Source organism: Chiloscyllium plagiosum, unplaced genomic scaffold (assembly GCF_037043375.1).
Source record: "Chiloscyllium plagiosum isolate Xiang-an unplaced genomic scaffold, Cpla_swu_hap1 HiC_scaffold_5, whole genome shotgun sequence".
In the NCBI taxonomy this organism is placed as follows: domain Eukaryota; kingdom Metazoa; phylum Chordata; class Chondrichthyes; order Orectolobiformes; family Hemiscylliidae; genus Chiloscyllium; species Chiloscyllium plagiosum.
In genome coordinates this window covers 129,102,931-129,126,655 of record NW_028270143.1, presented here as the reverse complement: position 1 = coordinate 129,126,655, position 23,725 = coordinate 129,102,931, and positions in this window count along the sequence as shown.

Sequence of the window (23,725 nt, the reverse complement as noted above, 5' to 3'; positions counted from 1 at the left end):
CATCCATGCTGATCAGGTTACCCAGACTGAACTCGTCCTACATTTGAGCCAGATCCCTCTAAACCGTTCTTATCTATGTACCTGTGCAAATATCTTTTAATTGTTGAAAGCTCTGGCAGCTTGTTCCATATACATATCTGTGTGAAAAGGTTGTTCTCAGATCACTTTTAAATCTTTCCTCTCTCACTTTAAAATCTTGCCCTTTAGTTTGGATTCCCCTAGCCTTAGAAAAACACCTTCGCTATTCACCCTATCCATGCCCCTCATGATTTTATAAACCAGTATAAGGTAACCCCTCAATTTCATATGCTCCAGGAAAAATAGCCCAGTCTATCCAACCTCTCCTTATAGCTCAAATCCTCCAGTCTTGGTAACATCGTGGTAAATCTATTTTGAACCCTTTCCAGCTTAATAATAGCCGGTCAGGCAGCATCTGAGGCAGCAACTCTCTGCCTGACCAGCTGCGCTTTTCCAGCACCACACTCTTCGACTCTGATCTCCAGCATCTGCAGTCCTCACTTTCTCTCAGCTTAATAATACCTTTCCATATCACTGTGATCAGAATTGTATGCAGTCCACCAAATATGGCCTTACCAATGGCTTGTACAGAAGTTCCTATTCCTATTACAGAGCTCTGATCGGTGAAGGCAAGTATACCAAATGCCTTTTTTACACTCTGTATACTTATGATGCAACTTCCAAGGAGCTATGTACCTGCCCCCCAGGTCTGTCTGTTCAATAACACTTCTTATTATTGTAGAGCCCTCATGTACAGGTCAGTCTGCTGCAGATGAGATCACAATGATCCAAAAATCTGTAACCCTGTCCCTGCACCAGTTCCTCAGCCATGCATTCATCTGCCCTATCCTAATAATAGTACTCTCACCAGCAGGTTTCACTTGGAGTAATCCAGAGATTAGCACTCTTATGGGCCTGATTTTTAACCTTCTGCCTAACTCCCAATATTCACACTGCATCTCTTTTTCTACCTATCATTGTTGTACAACAACTTCTGGCTGCTCGCACTTATTTTGAGAATTTGCCACAACCACTCTGAGATGTCCTTGACTGTGGCACCAGAGAAGCAACACACCATCCTGGGGTCATGCTTATGGCTGCAGAAGTACTCTGTACCTCTGACTTGAGAGTCCCCCATTATAATTGCTCACTTGGCCCTTGCCATATGCTGGTTTACAGCAGAGCCATTTCTGATGACAAAGACCTGGTTGCTGTTGCTATTTTCATGCTGCTGCTTTCATGTAAAAGGATTTCCTGTGTTGACAGATCGTCTCGTAGATTTGGACATTGGCATTCATCTGCCACTTACAGTATGCTTCCATCTTGTGGTGACCATTCTTTGTCAGCCTGACAGCCTTGTTTCCTTTGACTCCACTTATTGGTCATCCCTAACTGGGGATCATAAACTATTAATTTTTCACAGGTATAACACATCAACAAAAGCATTAAAATATACATTCAAAACCAACATCTTCCTTTTGTATACTTAAGGCTGAGATGGATAAATCTTTGATCAGTCAGGGAATCAAGGGTTTCAGGGAAAAGGCAGGAAAGTAGATGTGAGGAATGTCAGATCAGCCATGATCCCATTATGTGATATAGCAGGCTCAAGAAGCTGAACAGCCTAGTCCGGTTCCTATTTCTTATGGTCTGATGGTTATGGTTGTGTCTTCTCGAACTAAAGGTTCATCTCTAATCTGTACTTTCTAAGGTGTTATTGTGATGGTATTGCTGCCCCACACTATGTCTTGTCCTTCCTAGCCTCACTCTTCAAATCCCTTCAGTCTAGTTTTCACCTTTCCACAAGAACTAAGTTTTGACAGCATCATCTTTTGTTTTCCCCTTTTCAGCCCTACTGTTACCATGCCCGTTGGTGCCAGGGTCTTGACTGTACTCCTTCAAGGCATCATGACCATCGGCTGTCTCCAATGCTGAGCACCATAGAGTCATAGAGATGTACAGCACAGAAAGATCAGACATCCCAACCTAATCTAGTCCCATTTGCCAGCACCTGGTCTATATCCCTCCAAACCCTTCCTATTCATATACCCATCCAAGTGCCTTTTAAATGTGTAATTGTGCCAGCCTCCATCCAGTTTGAGATTGGCACAAACCCCAGTGACTCCTGCTCTTCCCACCTCGTTCTCCTTCTGGATAATTATCAAACAACTATTCTCAACTCTTCCTGTCTTGTGGGTTAACTATGTTTTGGAACCTAGGATCCAGAAATCTTTCAATCTCCCTGATGCTCTGTTATGACTCCAAATGTGAATTAAACTGTGAAATCCTGAGCTCAAGCTTAAACAGAGATCCTTCTTGCATATTTGACCATCACGATCCTCCCCTACCCTACCCTACCCCCACAAGATGTGCAAGATGCCCTCAAATTCCTACATACTGCAGAATCGACAAGTAACAGGTCTTAGTTGACCATCCATGATCCAAAAAAATCTATTTCATTATTTCAAATCCAGTTTGTACTCTTGTCTGAGCTATTTGTTTTGACTAATATCCCCAGATGTACTATGCATAATACTGATTGTTAATTCACTTACTACTGTTCTTATCCCAAATGAACTTTTAAAAAAATTCTTGGCTCTTAGTTTGCAAAAATGTCCACCAACCAACCACTGATTTGTTTTCCTGTGACTTAATATGTTGATATTTTCCTCTTTCATTTTCAGTCTGCTCTGAATCTAGCTCTTTTAAAGTCACCATAGTCTCAGAAGATGATCGGGCTGGTCTATCATTAGAGAGAGATGATTGGTGATGACTTCACCCAGTAGTCACCATGCCTCAGGCAAGGGATGAGTATGAGGAGGCAAGACTTTCATGATAACCTCAACTGGTCCAGGATTGGACCCATGCTATTGGTGTCACTCTGCACTACAAACCAGCCATCCAGCCAAATGAACTAACTGACCCCCCGAGCTTTTTATCTTCCACTGCTAAGCTTGCTCTCACTTTGCTTTTGCTGCTGTTAAACTGTATTGTATTAAGCTTCTGATATTGTTTGAATGTGACTGTTCCTCTTATGTCTTTGTCAATAGGGAGTCAACGCTTGGCTTTTGATTTTACCCCTTTTCAAACACCAGAGACTGTGCATGCCTTGTGGAATAAGTTGGACCAACAAACACAGGCATTGGAAAAGCGACGGAAAGAGATAATTGAATTGAAAACTCTTAGAAACCAACATGAGGTATTGCTTGTCCACCAGCAAATGAAAATTCAAAAACTGCTAGAGGGTATAAAATGCCCAACAACACCTCCAGAAGAGAAAGCAGAGTTAGCAAAGGAGCTACAATTGTTAGAAAAGCAACATGTTGAAGCAAAGCGCCAGCTCTTGGAGATCCTGGCAATTCTGTTGAAAATTGCAGAACAGCAGCAAAAACAATGGATTGCGCAGAAAAAGCAAGAGGAACAATGTGGTAAGTTGCAAAAATTAAAATGTTTACGATTGTCTCAGTTCATTCTTGGCATTTCAAATAATTTTCTTAACACTGCTGGCAGTAAATCACTTAATCATATAGACTTGAGAAGCCTTAAATTTGATGTATACTTATAATCCTGTCGACTGTCTTATCCTGCTCAGAATTTGACTGATGTGTTGATTAACTGTACTCTATGTGTAGTCAATCAAGCTTAGATATGGTTACTGAGAAAGAGAAACAAAAAGTAAGCTATAGGCTTGTAACTATTGCAAACAATTTAATAGCATCAAAATAAGTTGTTCAGTTGTGGAAACTGGTGTCATTTTGGCATAACTCTGAGATATAAATTCATTGTTGGCAATCTCTCGCTAATGAGCATAATTGTATATCTAGGAAATTCCATGTCATTGCTAAAGGTTCTCTGGGTCCTTTTGTGGCTGATGACCTCAATCCAAGAACCACATTTCTGACCATATACTTGGCAGGTATTTCCAGGACACAGAATCGGATCTTGGTTTGGTGATTAATGGCATTCCTTTCTCTGGTTGCTTTTCCATACTTCCTCTTGATGGTATTCTGAAAAAATTAAGTTACTTTTTAGAGGAGTCTCCTCCAAGTTGGGATTTTTCACTTTGAGGATCTGCCATGAGTTGATATCAATGTTGCATTTCTTGCTGGAAGACTTCAGAGAGTCTTTGAAAGACTTCCTTTGTCCCCCTCATGTTCAAGTGCCTTGCTTGAGTTGGGCAAACATGATTTGCTTTGGCAGTCAAACTCAGGGATCCTAAATATGCAACCAGTCAAGTGCACTTGGTTTCAGATGATTATGGCTTTGATGCTGGTGCTATTAGCTTTCTCGAGGATGCTGGCATTGGTACGCCTGTCCACCCAGATAATGTGGAAAATCAATCTCAAACAGCATTGATGGTACTTTCCACTGATCTTGCCATGGTATCTATGTGCATTGAAGTTTAAAAATCACATCAAACCATCAGAAGAATCATTACTTAATAGATAAGGTTCTTGTTGTCAGTACAGACATCAAGGTCATCGAAGTCTCTCATCATTAAGTGTCTGAAGTTTGTGCTCACAGGTTAGTTGCAAAGTTGAATCTCCAAATCAATGTCAGCCTTAGATGTGACATAGATTCCCAGTATGCCAAATGCTTATGCTTGGGAGGATTTCTCCATTGATCTTAAATGATAAATAGATTGGAACTTGACCTTGGATGGGTCATAAAGGATTTGAGTTTTCTTGAAGTTAAAGCTGAAGCCAATTCTCCAGTACATTTCAGTGAAAGCATTAAATAAGATTTGAAGATTCTCTTTGAGAGAACAGAAATGACACACTGAAGTTCCACAAGCAAAGTCGATGTGGTTTTCTTTTTGTATTTCAACTGGTCGAGGTTGAAAGGATTTCCATCCATCCTGTTGACAATGTCCACACCACTGGAAAGCCTGTTCTTCACAAGCTGAAGAATAGTGACCATGAAGTTCGAGAACAGGGTTAGGGTTAACATACCCCCCCCCCCCACTTGACCTCTTCCATGACTTCAAAGGATTCTGTCAAACCAACATCTGTGAGGACAGTTGCTAACAGCTTTGTGTGGATGAGATAAAGGATGTTTGTATTCTTCACTGGACAGTTGGCCTTTGACAGGGCTTCCCGTAGCACTTCTTGATGAAAATTATATCCATAGCTACAACATAAAAATGGGTGGAAATGCAAGTTGAGAGAGGAATACAAACAGCTTACCTAGAGATATTGAGAGGTTAAGGAAGAGGGCAAACATTTGGTAAATGGGGTATAGAGTGGGAAAATGTGAAGTTTCTTCCTTTGGAAGGGAGAACAGAAGCTACAGTCTTATTTAAGTTGAAAGAAAACTGCAGAAAGCTGCAACAGAAAGGGACTTGTGCATGAAACACAGAAGGCTAGCATACAGGCGCAGCAGGCAATCAGGAAGGTTAATGGAATGTTGGTCCTTATTTCAAGGGGATTAAAGGGTAAGAGTAGGGAAATGAACCCAGTCAGGTGATCAAAGTTTCAGTGGGATAGCATTTTGGAAATAGTGACCATAAATCCTTAAGTTTTTATATACTTATGATTAATGGCAAGAGGGGACCTCAGATGATGGTGGTAAATTGGACGAAGGTCAACTCTAACCAAATGAAGCAAGAATTGGAGATTGTGGATTAGGAGTGGTATGTTTGAGGGTAAATCCATATCTGACATGTGGGAGTCTTTTAAATACCAGTCGTTCAGAGTGCAGGACAGGCACTCTGAATGAAGGACAGGAATAGCAAGACTCAGAAACCTTGGATGGCAGAGGAAATTACCAGCTTAGTCAAAAAAAAGGAAGCATTGCTAAGGTCTAGGCAACTTAAAATGTACAAATTCCTTGAAGAATATAGAGAAAGTAGGAAGGAGTTCAAATGGGGAGTCAGGAGGATTAAAAGGAGCCATAAAATATCCGTGGCTATCAGGGTTTAGGAGAATCCTAAAGAGTCTTAAACATATGTTAGGAGCAAGAGGGTAACTAGGGTAAGAGTAGGCCCACACAAGGATAAAGGAGGGAGGTTATCTGTGGAGCTAGAGGAAGTGGGTGTGATCCTTAATGAATAATTTACTTTGGTATTCAACAAAGAGAAGGAAGTGAGGGATATAGAGGTGAGGGAAAGGTGAACATAACAAAGGATGAAGTGTTGGGTGTCTTGAAATGCTTTAAGGTCGACCAGTCCCTAGAGCCAGAATAGGATCTATCCCAGGATACAGTGGGAGGCAAAGGAGAAAATAGCTAGGACCTTAACAGATATCTTTGCAGCCTCTTTTGCCTGAGGCAAGGTTCAGAGGACTGGAGAATGGCTCATGTTGTTCCTTTGTATAAGAAAGGAAATAGAGATAATCCAAGTAATTACAGGGTGGTGAGCCTGATGTCAGTGGCAGGCAAGCTGTAGAGAAGATACTGAGAGACAGGATTAATTCACATTTCGAAGCGAATGGACTTGTTAGTGATAGGCAGCAATGGCTTGTGTTTATCTCAACAACTCGATTGAGATTTTTTTGAGGAGATGACAAGAATGATTGATGAAGGAAGGGCAATGGGTGTTGTCTGCGTGGACTTTAGAAAGGTAATTATTCAGGTACCTCATGGCATGCTGGTACAAAAAGTGGGATATCATGGGATCCGGAGTGTTCTGGCTAGATGGATACAGAACTGGTTTGGTTATAGAAGACAGAGAGTAGTAGTGGAAGGGTGCTTTTCAGAATGGCGATCAGTAACTGATGGTGTTCCACAGGAATCAGTACTGGGACCTTAAATGATGGGGAGGAAAATGTAGGGATCTGATTAAAAGGTTTGTGGTTGACACCAAAATTCGCGAGGTTGAGGATAGTGAGGAAAATTGTCAAGGATTACTGTGGGATATAGATAGATTGCAGATTTGGCAGATTGAGTTTAATCTGGACAAACATAAGGTGTTGCATTTTGGAAGATCAAATTCAGGTGTAAATTATACAAAAATGGCAGAGCCCTTAGAAGCATTGGCATACAGAGGGATCTAGGTGTACAGGTCCACAGATCTTTGAAAGGGCAATACAAGTGCATAAGGTGGTGAAGAAGCACTTGACTTCATTGGCTGGGGCATCAAATATAAAAGTTGGCAAGTTATGTTACTCCTCCTGTATAAAACTTTGATCTGGTCACATTTGGAATATTGTATGTACTCCTGGTCACCACACTACCAGAAGGATTAGATTAGATTACTTACAGTGTGGAAACAGGCCCTTCGGCCCAACAAGTCCACACCGCCCCGCCGAAGCGCAACCCACCCATACCCCTACATTTACCCCTTACCTAACACTACGGGCAATTTAGCATGGCCAATTCACCTGACCTGCACGTCTTTGGACTGTGGGAGGAAACCGGAGCACCCGGAGGAAACCCACGCAGACACGGGGAGAATGTGCAAACTCCACACAGTCAGTCGCCTGAGGCGGGAATTGAACCCGGGTCTCTGGCGCTGTGAGGCAGCAGTGCTAACCAAGGACTTGGATGCTTTAGAAAGGGTGCAGAGAAGGTCTACCACAATGTTGTGAAATTTGGATGGTTTTAGTTATGAGGAGAGGTTGGATAAATTCAGATTGTTTTCACTGAAAAGTCAGAGGCAGAGGGGCAACCTGATGGAGATCTACAAAATTGTGGGAGGTTAGATAAGGTGCTTAGTGAGGCTTTTCCCAGGACGTTAAAGTCAACTACAAGAGGACACCAGTTCAAAGTGAGAGGGAGACAAGTGGGGAGAAATCTTTTGCGCAAAGGGTGGAGGGTACCTGGAACACACTGCCAGAGGAGGTGGTGAAGCAGGCATTTAAGCAATAAATAAGGCATATCTTAATAGACACATGAGAGGGAAGCAATCAGAGGGATAGAAACTACATATGGGCAGAATGCAACAGCTCTAAATAAGGATTTGGAATCAGTACGGGCTTGATGAGGTGGGGGACCTGTTCTGTGCAGTATTATATCATTTTAAGTACATGTGCACAATATCCATTGCAATAAGTGGTTTAGTTGGAACAGGGTGGGTAGTACGGAAGGAATTATAACAGTCTTGGTCAAAGAGTATCATTGTCCTTTAATGAGTTGCAACTCCTAAATTAGAATCTGAATAGTTGAAGGTGAGAAACAAGAAGGGAACTGGGTCCTTGTTGGGTATTTATTATAGACTTCCAAATATTGGGGAGGAAGAGGAAGACAGCATTTGTAGGCAGATTATGGAAATTTGCAGGACAAATAGGTTTTTGGTAGTTGGTGATTTGGTGACTATTTGAGAAATGGTGATCGTAACATAATAAGGTTCAATATTAAATAGTAAAAGGATAAAAATCAGTCAATGATTCAGATCCTAGACTGAAAAAGGGCAGACTTTAAGGGTTTAGAAGTTGAACAAGACCACACTAATTGGAAATGCGCTTTAGTGGATAAACAGGTGGATGGAAAATGGGAGAATTTCAAAAACAGGATGAATAAAATATAATAGATACATACCCATGAGAAATAAATAAGGGTATCTAAAGCTGGAGTATCCTGGATGACATGAATATTAATAAGAAAATAAGGAAGAATGATGATGCCAATGATGCATATTACCAGGAGTAGAAATCAGGAAAAGTGTTGTTATAAAGCAGAGGTTGATCTCCTGAGAATTAAGACCAAAACACCCGAAAAGGAGCACCTCTCCCTTTAATCTGTAAAAGGAGTGTGAAACGTGTTGTAACCTGCTTTTCAGAAACTTGTAGTGGTTAAATGAAATAAATCCCTGACACTCATTTAAAAATGAACAAATAATAACTTGTTACAAATTGTTACGTGTATTACATTGAACAAATTAACTAAACTATTAACAAAGTGAATAACACTCTTCTACTGACTAACTATTTCCAAATAAATCAAGATTGTAATGGTATGCTATCCCAATAAATACAAGTAACTACTTATACAAAAAAAAGTCTCTTGAAATTACAGCCAGGTTATGTGCCTTCCGGAATGTTCTGTGCCTTCTCTGTCAATGTTTATGTCAGGAATTTTAACTAGTTGTGCCATTGGTACCGTTGTTATTCAGATGGTGCTTTCTTTAAGGCATAGAGGAGGTGGTGACAGCCAGTGATTCCCTCTTCAGCTGATGGCCATTGGCTCTGGTGAATGGCAGCTAGTTCTGCCCTGGGGTCTTTGTCCAACCGCCCTCTTTTTTTATACCCCTGAGTCACATCAGTATTTCTTACCATAGGATTGGTGCAATGTTGTCAAAACCATCAGACTTAAATTTAATAGCTTTTAGGCATCTCAGTAACTGGTTCAAATTGTTTGGCTAAATTCAAAATTGCTGCAAGGCCTGCTAACTGTGCAGCCTTTCGATACAAATATTTCAATTCAGGTGTTCTCTGCATACTTGCAAACTTTCAAGCTGCTGTTCACAGATATCCATTTTAAATCTCTAAGCACAGAAAAAGCACATGATCTTCTAAAGGGACTACACAATGCTTCCCTCCAGCACTTTACAAACACCAAGTTCTAACTTCTTACCTCCCAATCCACAAGCACTCTACCCAACTTCGCAATACGCTCCCTTAAGAAAAAAAAGAACCATTTTTATGAAAAGATGGTTTCATATTTTTTCTTTTTCTCCATTGTATTAGTAAATCCATAGCTAATTAATCTAGAGTTACACATTTTATATGAATATAACATTGAACACTACCATTTCTATCTCATATAAGCATTTTTCTTTTAAACCTGTGACCTAGCACCGCAATAAGATTTTCATGACCCTCAACATCTAAATTAAATGTTTGTAACATGAGACTCCAAATGAAATAATCTGGTATTCTTGTCCTTAAATCTTTCCAGAAATGTCAAAGGATTGTGATCGGTATACACAATCGTCCCTGATGCATTGTTTGCAATGTGAACATGAGAATGTTGCAAGGCCATTGCCAAACTCTTTTTCAATGATTGAATATTTTTTTATGGTGGGTATTGAGTTTATTTGAGAAATACCTAATTGGCCTTTCAATTCCACAGTTATCCTGCTGTAACAACATAGCTCACTTGCATCAATGGTGACTTTGAAGGGTTTCAAAACTTTGGCATGGCTAAAACTGGTGCAGTGTTTAATATTGCTTTTAAATTCTCAAATGCCTCCTGATATTGTTTAGTCACCCAAAGGTTTTTAAGAAATCCGTCAACAGTACCACTCTGCTACTAAAGTTTGGTATAAATTTCCTGTAGAATCTGCTCAGTCCTAAAAATTATAGCAATTCCTTCTTCGAGGATGGTCTTGGAAATTCCTCAATGGCCATTGTCTTAGAACATAAGAACTAGGAGCAGGAGTAGGCTGTCTGGCCCCTCGAGCCTGCTCCGTCATTCAATGAGATCATGGCTATCTATTCATGCCCTCTAATTCTGTACTCCCCCACCCCAGGGAAAATAGCCTTGTCTATTTATCCTATCCATGCCCCTCATGATTTTGTAAACCTCCATAATGTCACCCCTCAGCCTCCAATGCTCTGGGGAAAACAGCGCCAGCCTTCAGCCTCTCCCTATGGCTCAAATCCTCCATCCCTGGCAACATCCTTGTAAATCTTTTCTAAACCCTTTCAAGTTTCACAACATCCTTCCAATAGGAAGGAGACCAGAATTGCAAGAAATGTTTCAAAAGTGACCTAACTAATGTCCTGTACAGCCGTAAGATGATCTCCCAATTCCTCTACTCAATGCTCTAACCAATAAAGGAAAACATACCAAACTTTCTGAATCTGCGTTGCTTTGAGAGGATTAAGCCAGTAGGGGTGTTGGTTTTATCAGAACAGCATTCCCTAGATCCACCTCATATACTATGGCATTAGTCCTCCCCATTCTATTTCTATATAGGTCCTCATGGCACTGTAACAAGTCTTTCAATTCAGTTCTCTGTTAATGGGACAGAAATCTCACTACCATATCCCATTCCTTAAGGACTTCCTCATTATTCAATTTATTCTGAGGCACATCAAAATCCAAATCATCTCGATTTGATTCCTCATTCTGAATGGCAATTAGTAAAAACTGTTTGTCCTGTTCCCTTTCCCTGTCAGATTAAAGTTTCAGCATATTCTCATGACATACCCCAAAATTTATTTTCCTATCTGGCATCTTTACCAGATAATTCACCTGACATAACTTCTTCTGAATCAGATAGGGACCATGAAACCTTGCTTTGAAGGGCTCTCCTACTCCTGGTAATAGCACCAATACTTTATCCCCACTTATTAAATTTAGATTTCTTATCTGCGCCTTGCCTCATCAGGTGCTGTGCCACCTCCAAATGTTGTCTAGTCAATTCACCTACTCTGTTTAATATTTTTCTCACCCCAGATGCATAATCCAACTGTGAGATCTCTGACTTTGGACCTATAAACTTTTCCTTAATTAATTTTAAAGGCCCTCTTACTTTGTGTCCAAATATCAATTCAAAGGGAGTAAGCTAAGTTGATTCATTTGGAGCATCTCTAATAGCAAATAATACAAATGGGAAACCTTTATCCCAATCATTTGGGTAATCCAGACAGTATGCCCTCAACATTGTATTAGGGTCTGATGCCACCTTTCCAATGCTTCCTGGATTTCAGGATGGTACACACTTGATTAAAGTATTCGATGTCTAAACTATCCATGATCTCCTTAAATAATTTGGCAGTAAAATTGAACCCTTGCTCTGATTGAATCTCCCTGGCTAGTACATAATAGGTAAAGAAAGCAAGCAACTTCCCCACACCTTTCTTGCCTTGACATTCCATAATGGAATTGCCTCTGGAAACCTCGTAGGCACATGCATTACGGTTAGCAAATACTGGTTCCCACTTTTGGTTTTAGAGAGGGGACCTACACAATCAATTAAAACCTGTGTAAAAGATTCTTCAAATGCAAGAATTTGCAACAAAGATACTGTTTTTATCATCACTTGTGGCTTTCCTACCATCTGACATGTATGACAGATTTGGCAAAATTCATCCATGTTGTTCTGTGATCCAGGCCAATAAAAATGCTTCTGTATCTTAGCCTGAATCTTCCTCACTCCTAGATGACCTCCTACAGGTAATTTGTATGCTACCCACAATACTTCCTATCTGTATTCTACCGTCAACACAATCTGATGAACATCTGCCCATTTTTCATCTGCACTAACCTGCCAAGGTTTCCACTTCTGTCTTAAGGTAATAGCATTCTCCATTACACTCAGATTCCTTTGTTGAGTAGGCTTTAATGATATAAATCCTTTATGGTTTAATCTTTTTGTTGTAACTCCAGTGATCTAGCAGAACTAAACACCTCTGCCTGATCCTCTATCTGCTTAGGTTTTTCCTTTACCATCTCATCAAACAGAGTGTCAGCAAACTGGACCTCAACTCCTTCATTTTTCTCTTTTGTTCTCCCCTTTTGTTTTAACTTATGGGTGTGGGATCTTGTCACTACACAGTCCAGAAAAATTCCTTTGAACTCCTCAGCTCCCCAGCTTTCTTTTGGCTTTTCCACTACAATGGGCATCACTTCCACGTGTGACCTAGCTATATCATTTCCAAGAATAAACTGTATTCCTGGAATAGCCAATTTTTCCATCACTCCCACTATCACTTCCCCAGTCTTGATTGGACTTTCTAGCCTGATCTTACATGGGGGAACACTACTCCTCTCTCCATTTATTCCACAGATTACCATTCTCTCGGGCAATATTTCAGAAGGAGTGCAAATATTTTAATCTCTTATTATTAGACACAGACTAGCTTCCGTATCTCTCAATATTTTAATTTCTTCACCCACTCTCCCTGTTCTACCTGAGTAAATCTTACTCAGACAGGTGAAGTCTTTGAAAAGATTGCATGTCACCTTACTATCCAGCCTGGGACTAGACTGTGCACTCTCCTCGACTTCTCTTGGGATTTCCTTCACTGCCTTAATTAATCCCATTGGTTTAGCCTCTTTTACCACATCTTTTTCCCAGTGCCTATCTTAAACCAGCAGCACTGTGACTTTGTGTGGCCCACTCTATTGCAGTGGAAACACCTGAGGCCTTTCACCTCTTTTCCACCCTCTTGGGTTTCATTTGTTACGTATGGCAAACTGGTCCCAGTGTGATTTACTTTTTGTTTTACATTGAAGGATCTTCCTCTTTCTCAATTTCCAACCCTCATGGAATGAAATTGCTATCAGAAGCTAAATTTCAATTTATGCACTAATATATATTTATCCACCATAGAACATAATACATTACAACGCAATACAGGCCCTTCAGCCGTCGATGTTGCACCTACCTGTGAAACCACTTGAAGCCCATCTAACCTACATTATTCCATTTTTATCCATCAATCCAATGGCCATTCAAATGCCCTTAAAGTTGGTGAGTCTACTACTGTTCCACGCCTCTACTACTCTCTGAGTAAAAAAACTATCTCTAACATCTGTCCTATATCTATCACCCCTCAATTTAAAGCTGTCCCCTCATGCTAGCCATCACTATCTAAGGAAAAAAGGCTTTCACTGTCCAGCCTATCTAACCCTCTGATTATCTTATATGTTTTAATTAAGTCACCTCTCAAACTTCTTCTCTCTAACAAAAACAGCCTGAAGTCCCTCAGCCTTTCCTCATAAAACCTTCCCTCCATACCAGGCAGCATCCAGTAAATCTCCTCTGAGCTCTCTCCAAAGCTTCCACATCCTTCCTGTAACATGATGACCAGAACTGTGCGCAATACTCAATGTGCAGCCACACCAGAGTTTTGCATAGCTGCAGTGTGACCTCATGGCCCCGAAATTCAATCCCTCTACTAATAAAAGTTAATGCACCGTATGCCTTTTTAACAACGCTATCAACCTGGGTGGCAACTTTCAGGGATCTATGCACCTGGACACAGATCTCTCTATTCACCAATGCTATCAAGAACTTACCATTAGCCCAGTACTCTTTATTCCCGTTGCTCCTTCCAAAGTGAATCACCTCACACGTTTCAGCATTAAACTCCATTTGCCACCTCCCAGCCCAGCTCTGCAGCATATCTATGTCCCTCTGTAACCCATAACATTCTTCGGCACTATCCACAACTCCACCAACATTAGTGTTATCTGCAAATTTTCTAATTCATCCTTCTACACCCTCATCTAGGTAATTTATAAAAATGACAAACAGCAGTGACCCCAAAACAGATCCTTGTAGTACACCACTAGTGACTGAATTTCAAGGTGAATGTTTCCCATCAACCACCACCCTCTGTCTTCTTTCAGTTAACCAATATCTGATCCAAACCGCTAAATCACCCTCAATTGCATGCCTCCGTATTTTACGCAATAGCCTACTGTGGGGAACCTTATTAAAAGCCTTACTGAAATCCATGTACAGCACATCAACCACTTTACCCTCATCCACCTGTTTGGTCACCTTCTGAAATAGGTCAATAAGGTTTGTGAGGCACAACCTACCCTTCTTAAAACCATATTGATTCTCCCTAATCACCTTATTCCTTTCTAGATGACTATAAATCCTATCTCTTATAACCTTTTCCAACACTCGGCAATCTCCTCCCTGGCTGCCCAGAAAATCAATGGATAAATCCCATCCGGCCCAGGGGATGAATCTATTTTCACGCTTTCCAGAATTGCAAACACCTCCTCCTTATGCACCTCAATCCCATCTAGTCTAGTAGCCTGTATCTCAGTATTTTCCTCGACAACATTGTCTTTTTCCAGTGTGAATACTGACAAAAAAATATTGAATTATCACTTCCCCTATCTCCTCTGACATCACACATAACTTCCCACTACTGTCCTTGATTGGCCCAAATCTTACTCTAGGCGAAGGTGAGGACTCCAGATGCTGGAGATCAGAGTCTAGATTAGAGTGACGCTGGAAAAGCACAACAGGTCAGGCTTTTGCCCAAAACATCGATTTTCCTGTCTTCGGATGCTTCCTGACCTGCTGTGCTTTTCCAGCACCACTTTAATTGAGGCCCCAAATCTTACTCTAGTCATTCTTTTATTCCTGATAGATCTATAGAAAGCCTTAGGGTTTTCCTTGATCCTACCTGCCAATGATTTCTCATGTCCCCTCATGGCTCAACACAGAATCAGATAAGTTAATTGTTGTTTTAAGTGTGTCCAATAGAAAGGCTGCAGTAGTGAGTAGAGTGGGTTCTTTCTTGATTATATGTTTTTGGAGATATGTCCCTTGATTAAACTTTAAATATAAACCATAACTATTCATTTAAGCTGGGGCAGTGTTTGTAGAGGAATAAGATGGTGTTATTTTCTGGGTCTGTAGATTGTGAAGGAACAAAAATGGCCTTTAGTACAGTGATATGTACTTCTTGTCAGGTGTGGGAGTTTAAGGGTTACTGTGGATGTTATCTGCCATAAATGCTGTTGGATGTGAACCTTATTAGATCGAATGGATTGGTTGGAGAGACAGTTAGAAGCAATGAGGAATTTGCAACAGTATGTGATAGATGGCAGTTAAACGAAGGGGGGAAAGTCTCAGATACAGTCACATAGATAGGTGACTCCAGGAAAGGTAAGAGAGGTAGGCACTTAGGGCAGGATATACCCATTTCAAACAAGTATGCTGTTTTAGAAAATGTAAGGCGTGATGGATTCTCAGGGGAACGTAACATGAACAGCCAGGTTTCTGGTATTGAGACTGGCTCTAATGCAACGAGGGGTACGTCAACTTCCAAGAGATCAATTGTGTTAGGGGATTCTGTAGTCTGAGGTACAGTCAGATGTTTCTGTGGCCAGCAGCGAAAAATCAGAATGGTGTGTTGTTTCCCTGGTGCCAGGATCAAGGATATCTCAGAGACGGTGCAGAATGTTCCCATGGGGGAGAGGGGCCAGCAAGAGGTCATTGTCCACATTGGAACCAACGATATAGGAAGGGAAAAGGTTGAGATTCTGAAGGGAGATTACAGAGAGCAAGGCAGAAATTTAAAAAGGAGGTCCTCAAGGGTAGTAATATCTGGATTACTCCCAGTGCTACGAGCTAGTGAGGGTAGGAATCGGAGGAGAGAGCAGATGAATGCATGGCTGAGGAGCTGGTGTATGGGAGAAGGATTCACATTTTTGGATCATTGGAATCTCTTTCGGGTAGAAGTGACCTGTATAAGAAGGACGGATTACACCTAAATTGGAAAGGCCCTCATATACTGGCAGTGAAATTTGCTAGAACTGCTTGGGAGGATTTAAACTAGTAAGGTGGGGGGGGGGGGGGGGGGGGGGGGGGGGTGGTGAGACCCAGGGAGGTAGTGTGGAAAGAGATCAATTTGGGACTGGTACAGTTGAGAACAGAAGCGAGTCAGTCAGGGCAGGCAGGGACAAGGTAGGACTAATAAATTAAACTGCATTTATTTCAATGCAAGGAGCCTAACAGGGAAGGCAGATGAACTCAGGGCCTGGTTAGGAACATGAGACTGGGATATCCTAGCAATTACAGAAACATGTCTCAGGGATAAGCAGGACTGGCAGCTTAATGTTCCAGGATACAAATGCTACCGGAAGGATAGAAAGGGAAGCAAGAGAGGAGGGCGAGTGGCGTTTTTGATAAGGGATAGCATTACAGCTGTGCTGAGGGAGGATATTCCCAGAAATACATCCAGGAATGTTATTTGGGTGGAACTGAGAAATAAGAAATGGATGATCACCTTCTTGGGATTGTATTATAGACCCCCTAATAGTCAGAGGGAAATTGAGAAACAAACTTGTAAGGAGATCTCAGCTTTCTGGAAGAATAATAGGGTGGTTATGGTAGGGGATTTTAACTTTCCAAACAAACATCAACTGGGACTGCCATTGTGTTAAAGGTTTAGATGGAGAGGAATTTGTTAAATGCGTACAAGACAATTTTCTGATGTGCCTACTAGAGACGGTGCAAAACTTGACCTACTCTTGGGAAATAAGGCAGGGCAGGTGACTGAGGTGTCAGATCTAAAAGTTGAAATTCTAAATTGGAGAAAGGCCAATTTTGACGGTATTAGGCAAGAACTTTCGAAAGCTGATTGGAGGCAGAGGTTCGCAGGTAAAGGGACGGTTGGAAAATGGGAAGTCTTCAGAAATGAAATAACGAGAATCCAGATAAAGTATATTCCTGTTAGGGTGAAAGGAAAAGCTGGTAGGTATAGGAAATGCTGGATGGCTAAAGAAATTGAGGGTTTGGTTAAGAAAAAGAAGGAAGCATATGTAAGGTATAGACAGGATAGATTGAGTGAATCCTTAGAAGAGTATGAAGGAAGTAGGAGTATACTTAAGAGGGAAATCAGGAGGGCAAAAAGGGGGCATGAGATAGCTTTGGCAAATAGAGTTAAGGAGAATCCAAAGTGTTTTTACAAATACATTAACAACAAAAGGGTAACTAGGGAGAGAATAGGGCCCCTCTAAGATCAACAAGGCGGCCTTTGTGTGGAGCCGCAGAAAATGGGAGCGATACTAAATGAGTATTTTGCATCAATATTTACTGTGGAAAAGAATATGGAAGATATAGACTGTAGGGAAATAGATGGTGACATCTTGCAAAATGTCCAGATTACACAGGAGGAAGTGCTGGATGTCTTGAAATGTAAAGGTGGATAAATCCCCAAGACCTGATCAGGTGTACCCGAGAACTGTGGGAAGCTAGAGAAGTGATTGCTGGGCCTCTTGCTGAGATATTCGTATTATCGATAGTCACAGGTGAGGTGCCGGAAGACTGGAGGTTGGCAAACATGGTGCCACTGTTTAAGAAGGGCAGTAAGGACAAGCTAGGGAACTATAGACCAGTGAGTCTGACCTCAGTGGTGGGCAAGTTGCTGGAGGGAATCCTGAGGGACAGGATGTACATGTATTTAGAAAGGCAAGGACTGATTCGGGATAGTCAACATGGCTTTGTGCGTGGGAAATCATGTCTCACAAACTTGACTGAGGTTTTTGAAGAAGTAACAAAGAGGATTGATGAGAGCAGAGCTGTGGATGTGATCTATATGGACTTCAGTAAGGCATTTGACAAGGTTCCTCATGGGAGACTGATTAGCAAGGTTAGATCTCATGGAATACAGGGAGAACTAGTCATTTGGATACAGAACTGGCTCAAAGGTAGAAGACAGAGGATGGTGGTGGAGGGTTGTTTTTCAGACTGGAGGCCTGTGACCAGTGGAGTGCCACAAGGATCGGTGCTGGGCCCTTTACTTTTTGTCATTTACATAAATGATTTGGATGCGAGAATAAGAGGTACAGTTAGTAAGTTTGTAGATGACACCAAAATTGGAGGTGCAGTGGACAGCGAAGAGAGTTATCTCAGATTACAACCGGATCTTGACCAAATGGGCCAATGGGCTGAGAAGTGGCAGATGGAGTTTAATTCAGATAAATGCGAGGTGCTGCATTTTGTGAAAGCAAATCTTAGCAGGACTTATACACTTAATGGTAAGGTCCTAGGGAGTGTTGCTGAACAAAGAGACCTTGGAGTGCAGGTTCATAGCTCCTTGAAAGTGGAGTCGTAGGTAGATAGGATAGTGAAGAAGGTGTTTGGTATGCTTGCCTGTATTAGTCAAACTATTGTGTACAGGAGTTAGGAGGTCATGTTGCGGCTGTACAGGACATTGATTAGGCCACTGTTGGAATATTGCATGCAATTCTGGTCTCCTTCCTATCAGAAAGATGTTGTGAAACTTGAAAGGGTTCAGAAAAAATTTACAAGGATGTTGCCAGGCTTGGAGGATTTGAGCTATAGGGAGAGGCTGAACAGGCTGGGGCTGTTTTCCCTGGAGCGTCGGAGGCTGAGGGGTGACCTGATAGAGGTTTACAAAATTATGAGGGGCATGGATAGGATAAATAGGTAAAGTCTTTTCCCTTGGGTTGGGGAGTCCAGAACTAGAGGGCATAGGTTTAGGGTGAGAGGGGAAAGATATAAAAAGACCTAAGGGGCAACCTTTTCACGCAGAGAGTGGTATGTGTATGGAATGAGCTGCCAGAGGAAGTGGTGGAGGCTGGTACAATTGCAACATTTAAGAGGCATTTGGATGGGTATACGAATAGGAAGGGTTTGGAGGGATATGGGCCGGGTGCTGACAGGTGGGACTAGATTGGGTTGGGATATCTGGTCGGCATGGACGGGCTGGACCGAAGGGTCTGTTTCCATGCTGTACATCTCTATGACTCTATGACTCTTCGTAGCTCTCTCTTTAGATCTTTCCTGGCTAACTTGTAACTCTCAAGTGCCCTAACTGAGCCTTCACATCTCATCCTAACATTAGCCTTCTTTTTCCTCTTGACAAGAGCTTCAACTTCTTTGGTAAACCATGGCTCCCTCGCTCGACCACTTCCTCCCTGCCTGATAGGTACATACTTAGCAAGGACATGCAGCAGCCATTCCTTAAATAAGCTCCACATTTCAACTCTGCCCATCCCCTGCAGTTTTCTTCCCCACCCTATGCATCCTAAATCTTTCCTAATCGCAACATAATTGCCTTTCCCTCAGCTATAACTCTTGGGCCTGCAGTATATACCTGTCCCTTTCCATCATTAAAGTAAACATAACCGAATTGTGGTCACTGTCTCCAAAGTGCTCACCTACCTCCAAATCTAACACTTGGTTCATTATCCTGTACCAAATCTAATGTGGCCTCACCCCTTGCTGGCCTATCTGCATACTGTGTCAGGAAACCCTCCTGCACACATTTGACAAAAACTGACCCATCTAAAGTACTCAAACTATAGTATTCCCAGTCAATTTTTGGGAAGTTAAAGTCCCCCATGACAATTACCCTGCCACTCTCGCTCTTATCGAGAATTATCTTTGCTATCCTCTCCTCTCCATCTCTGGAACTATTTGGAGGCCTATAAAGAACTTCCAACAAGGTGACCTCTCCTTTCCTGTTCCTAACTTCAGCCCATATACTATCTCAGTAGATGAGTTCTCAAATGTCCTTTCTACCATCGTAATACTGTCCTTGATTAACAATGCCACACCTCCCCCTCTTTTACCATCTTCTCTGTTCTTACTGAAACATCTAAATCCTGGAACCTGAGACAACCATTCCTGTCCCTGCTCTGTCCTTGTCTCCAAAATGGCCACAACATCAAAATCTCAGGTACCAACCCATGCTGCAAGTTACCTACCTTATTCTGGATGCTCCTGGCATTGAAGTAGACGCACTTCAAACCATCTCTGCAGTTCTTCTCCCTATTATAACTTACTGTTCATCAACTTGTGTTCTTATCATTTTTGGAAGTGAGTTTTTAAACTCCTCCAGCAGAATATTCTCTCTAAGACCCTCATGTTCTTTTCTATCTTTAATACTGTCATCCATCTATTGACGTTGCTCAAAATAGCCTTTTTTACTTCTTCATGTTCTCCTGACACCTCCTCTGACAGCGCTACAAACACCTCACTAGCTCTATCTACCAACTTTGTTTAAATCAACAAAACCCACATGGTCACTGGCCACTTCATTTGCTTAGCCATTTGTCAAATGAGATGGAAAAGGCATCTGCACCCTTCTCATCAAATTTAGGTAATGCTTGGTTATACTTAAAGGCATCTCCATCAAGCCTTTGATTATGATGGTTTTGCTCATCATCACTACCCTCCTCACTTAGCTTACCTCCTACCTTCACCTGCTACCTTTTGAACCAACTTTCCTGTCTAATTGCCATCTTATTAAGTTCAAACTCTCTCTCTCTCCCTTTCTTCTCTTTCTTTTTCCCTTTCTTATCTCTCCTTTTCTGTTTCTCCTGCTTGGGCCTTCCTCTCCTTTTCTTTTTGTTCTGTCAGAGCGATTCCTCCCTTTTCTCTTTCCTCTGCTTTAACCATAATTCAAACTGTTCCAGTTCCCTTTCGTGTTCAAACTGCTTCATCTGCAAATGAATTCTTGCCATTTCCAATGATTCAGATGGCATTTCCAGCAAATCTAAATGCTGAGCTATTGCAGTAATTATCTCTCCTTTTCTCACAGATGAAGGTATCTCCAACTTCAGCTTGTCTGCCAATTCCAACAGCTTTCCCTTGCTCAGTTCCTGTAAAACCCCCAAAGTCACTTCTTCCACTCCCAGAAAACGCTTAGTAACTAAAAGAGCCATTACCCGCCTATTAATTTAACTAACAATAAGCAACCAAAATTAAATGGATTTTCCACTTCTCACTTAAGTTTTATTTAAAGATTTAGGATACTAATCCCCAAGTCTGTTTAAATCTGCTGGTATCTTTCATACCCTACATCTGTTCATATCTGTCCAAATCCCGGACCCAAGCCCCTCATCTGTTACAAAGCGAAGGTTGAACCCCCCCGCCCCCCCGAGAACTAAAACTGACTTACCAAAGAGGAACATCTTGCCCTATAATCTGTAAAAGGAGTGTGAAATGTGGTGAAACCAGCTTTTCAGCAACTTCCAGTGGTTAAATAAAATAAATCACTGACATTCACTTTAGAATCAACAAGTAGCAATTTATTTATCTAATTCTTACAGTGAAAGAAACTAACTAAACTATTAATAAACTGAATAAAGCAAGATTCTAATGGTATGATGTTCCAATAAATACAAGTCCCACTCATAAAAGAATAGAATTTAGTTTCCCAACATTACAACCAGATTACGTGTCTTCCACAATGTTCTGTGCCTTCTCTATTAATTCTTCTGTCAGGAATATCAACTAGTTGTGCCATCGGCACCATTGTTATTTAGGTCATGCTTTCTCTAAGATATCAAGGAGGCGGTGAGAACCAGTGTGTCTCTCAATCTGAGGGCCGCTGGCTCTGGTGAATGGCAGCTAGCTCTGGTCTGGGGTCTTTGTCCAACTAGGAGAAAGTGAGGACATCAGATGCTGGAGATTAGAGCTGAAAATGTGTTGCTGGAAAAGCGCAGCAGGTCAGGCAGCATCCAAGGAGCAGGAGAATCTTCAGGAATGAGGAGAGTGTGCCAAGCAGGCTAAGATAAAAGGTAGGGGGGAGGGACGTTGGAAATACGATAGGTGGAAGGGGGTTAAGGTGAGGGTGATAGGCCAGAGTGGGGGTGGGGGCGGAGAGGTCAGGAAGAAGATTGCAGGTTAGGAAGGTGGTGCTGAGTTCGAAGGTTGGGACTGAGACAAGGTGGGGGGAGGGGAAATGAGGAAACTGGAGAAATCTGAGTTCATCCATTGTGTTTGGAGGGTTCCGAGACGGAAGGTGAGGTGCTCTTCCTCTAGCTGTCGTGTTGCTATGGTCTGGCAATGGAGGAGTCCAAGGACCTGCATGTCCTTGGTGGAGTGGGAGGGGGAGTTGAAGTGTTGAGCCACGGGGTGGTTGGGTTGGTTGGTCCGGGTGTCCCAGAGGTGTTCTCTGAAACGTTCCGCAAGTAGGCGGCCTGTCTCCAAAATATAGAGGAGGCCACATCGGGTGCAGCGGATATCATATCATCTGTTGTCATTTCCACCACCTCCAAACGGACCCCACCACCAGGGATATATTTCCCTCCCCTCCCCTATCAGCGTTCCGAAAAAACCATTCCCTCCGTGACTCCCTCGTCAGATCCACACCCCCCACCAACCCAACCTCCACTCCCGGCACCTTCCCCTGCAACCGCAAGAAATGCAAAACTTGCGCCCACACCTCCCCCCTCACTTCCCTCCAAGGCACCAAGGGATCCTTCCATATCCGCCACAAATTCACCTACACCTCCACACACATCATTTACTGCATCCGCTGCACCCGATGTGGCCTCCTCTATATTGGGGAGACAGGCCGCCTACTTGCGGAACGTTTCAGAGAACACCTCTGGGATACCCGGACCAACCAACCCAACCACCCCGTGGCTCAACACTTCAACTCCCCCTCCCACTCCATCAAGGACATGTAGGTCTTTGGACTCCTCCATCGCCAGACCATAGCAACACGACAGCTGGAGGAAGAGCGCCTCATCTTCTGCCTAGGAACCCTCCAACCACAAGGGATGAATTCAGATTTCTCCAGTTTCCTCATTTCCCCTCCCCCTACCTTGTCTCAGTCCCAACCCTCGAACTCAGCACCACCTTCCTAACCTGCAATCTTGTTCCTGATCTCTCGGCCCCCACCCCCACTCCGGCCTATCACCCTCACCTTAACCTCCTTCCACCTGTCGCATTTCCAATGCCCCTCCCCCCTACCTTTTATCTTAGCCTGCTTGGCACACTCTCCTCATTCCTGAAGAAGGGCTCATGCCCGAAATGTCGATTCTCCTGCTCCTTGGATGCTGCCTGACATGCTGCGCTTTTCCAGCAACACATTTTCAGCTCGTCTTTGTCCAACTGCCTCCTTCTTTTTATACCCTTGATGATGTATAAATATTTCTTACAATAGGATTGGTCCCATGTTGTCAAAACCATTGTATTTAAATTTAATAGGTTTTAGGTATCTAAGTAACTGGTTCAAATTGATTGGCTAAATTCAAAACTGCTGCTTGGCCTGCTAACTGTACAGCCTCTCAATACAAATGTCTTAATTTGGGTGCTCTCTGTATACTTGCAAACTTACAAGCTGCTGTTCACAGACATCAATTTTAAATCTCGAAGCACAGAAAAATCACATGATTTTTCAAGCACACAATGCTTTCCCCCAGCACTTTACAAACTCCAAGTTCTAACTTCCTGCCTCCTAATCCACAGGTACTCTACCCAAGTTTGCAACAACATCTCAAATGCAGGAGAGAGGCTGAGGCTGGATTTAGGAAGGCTGAGAGGAAACAGGAAGAACATAGAACATAGAACAGTACAGCACAATAC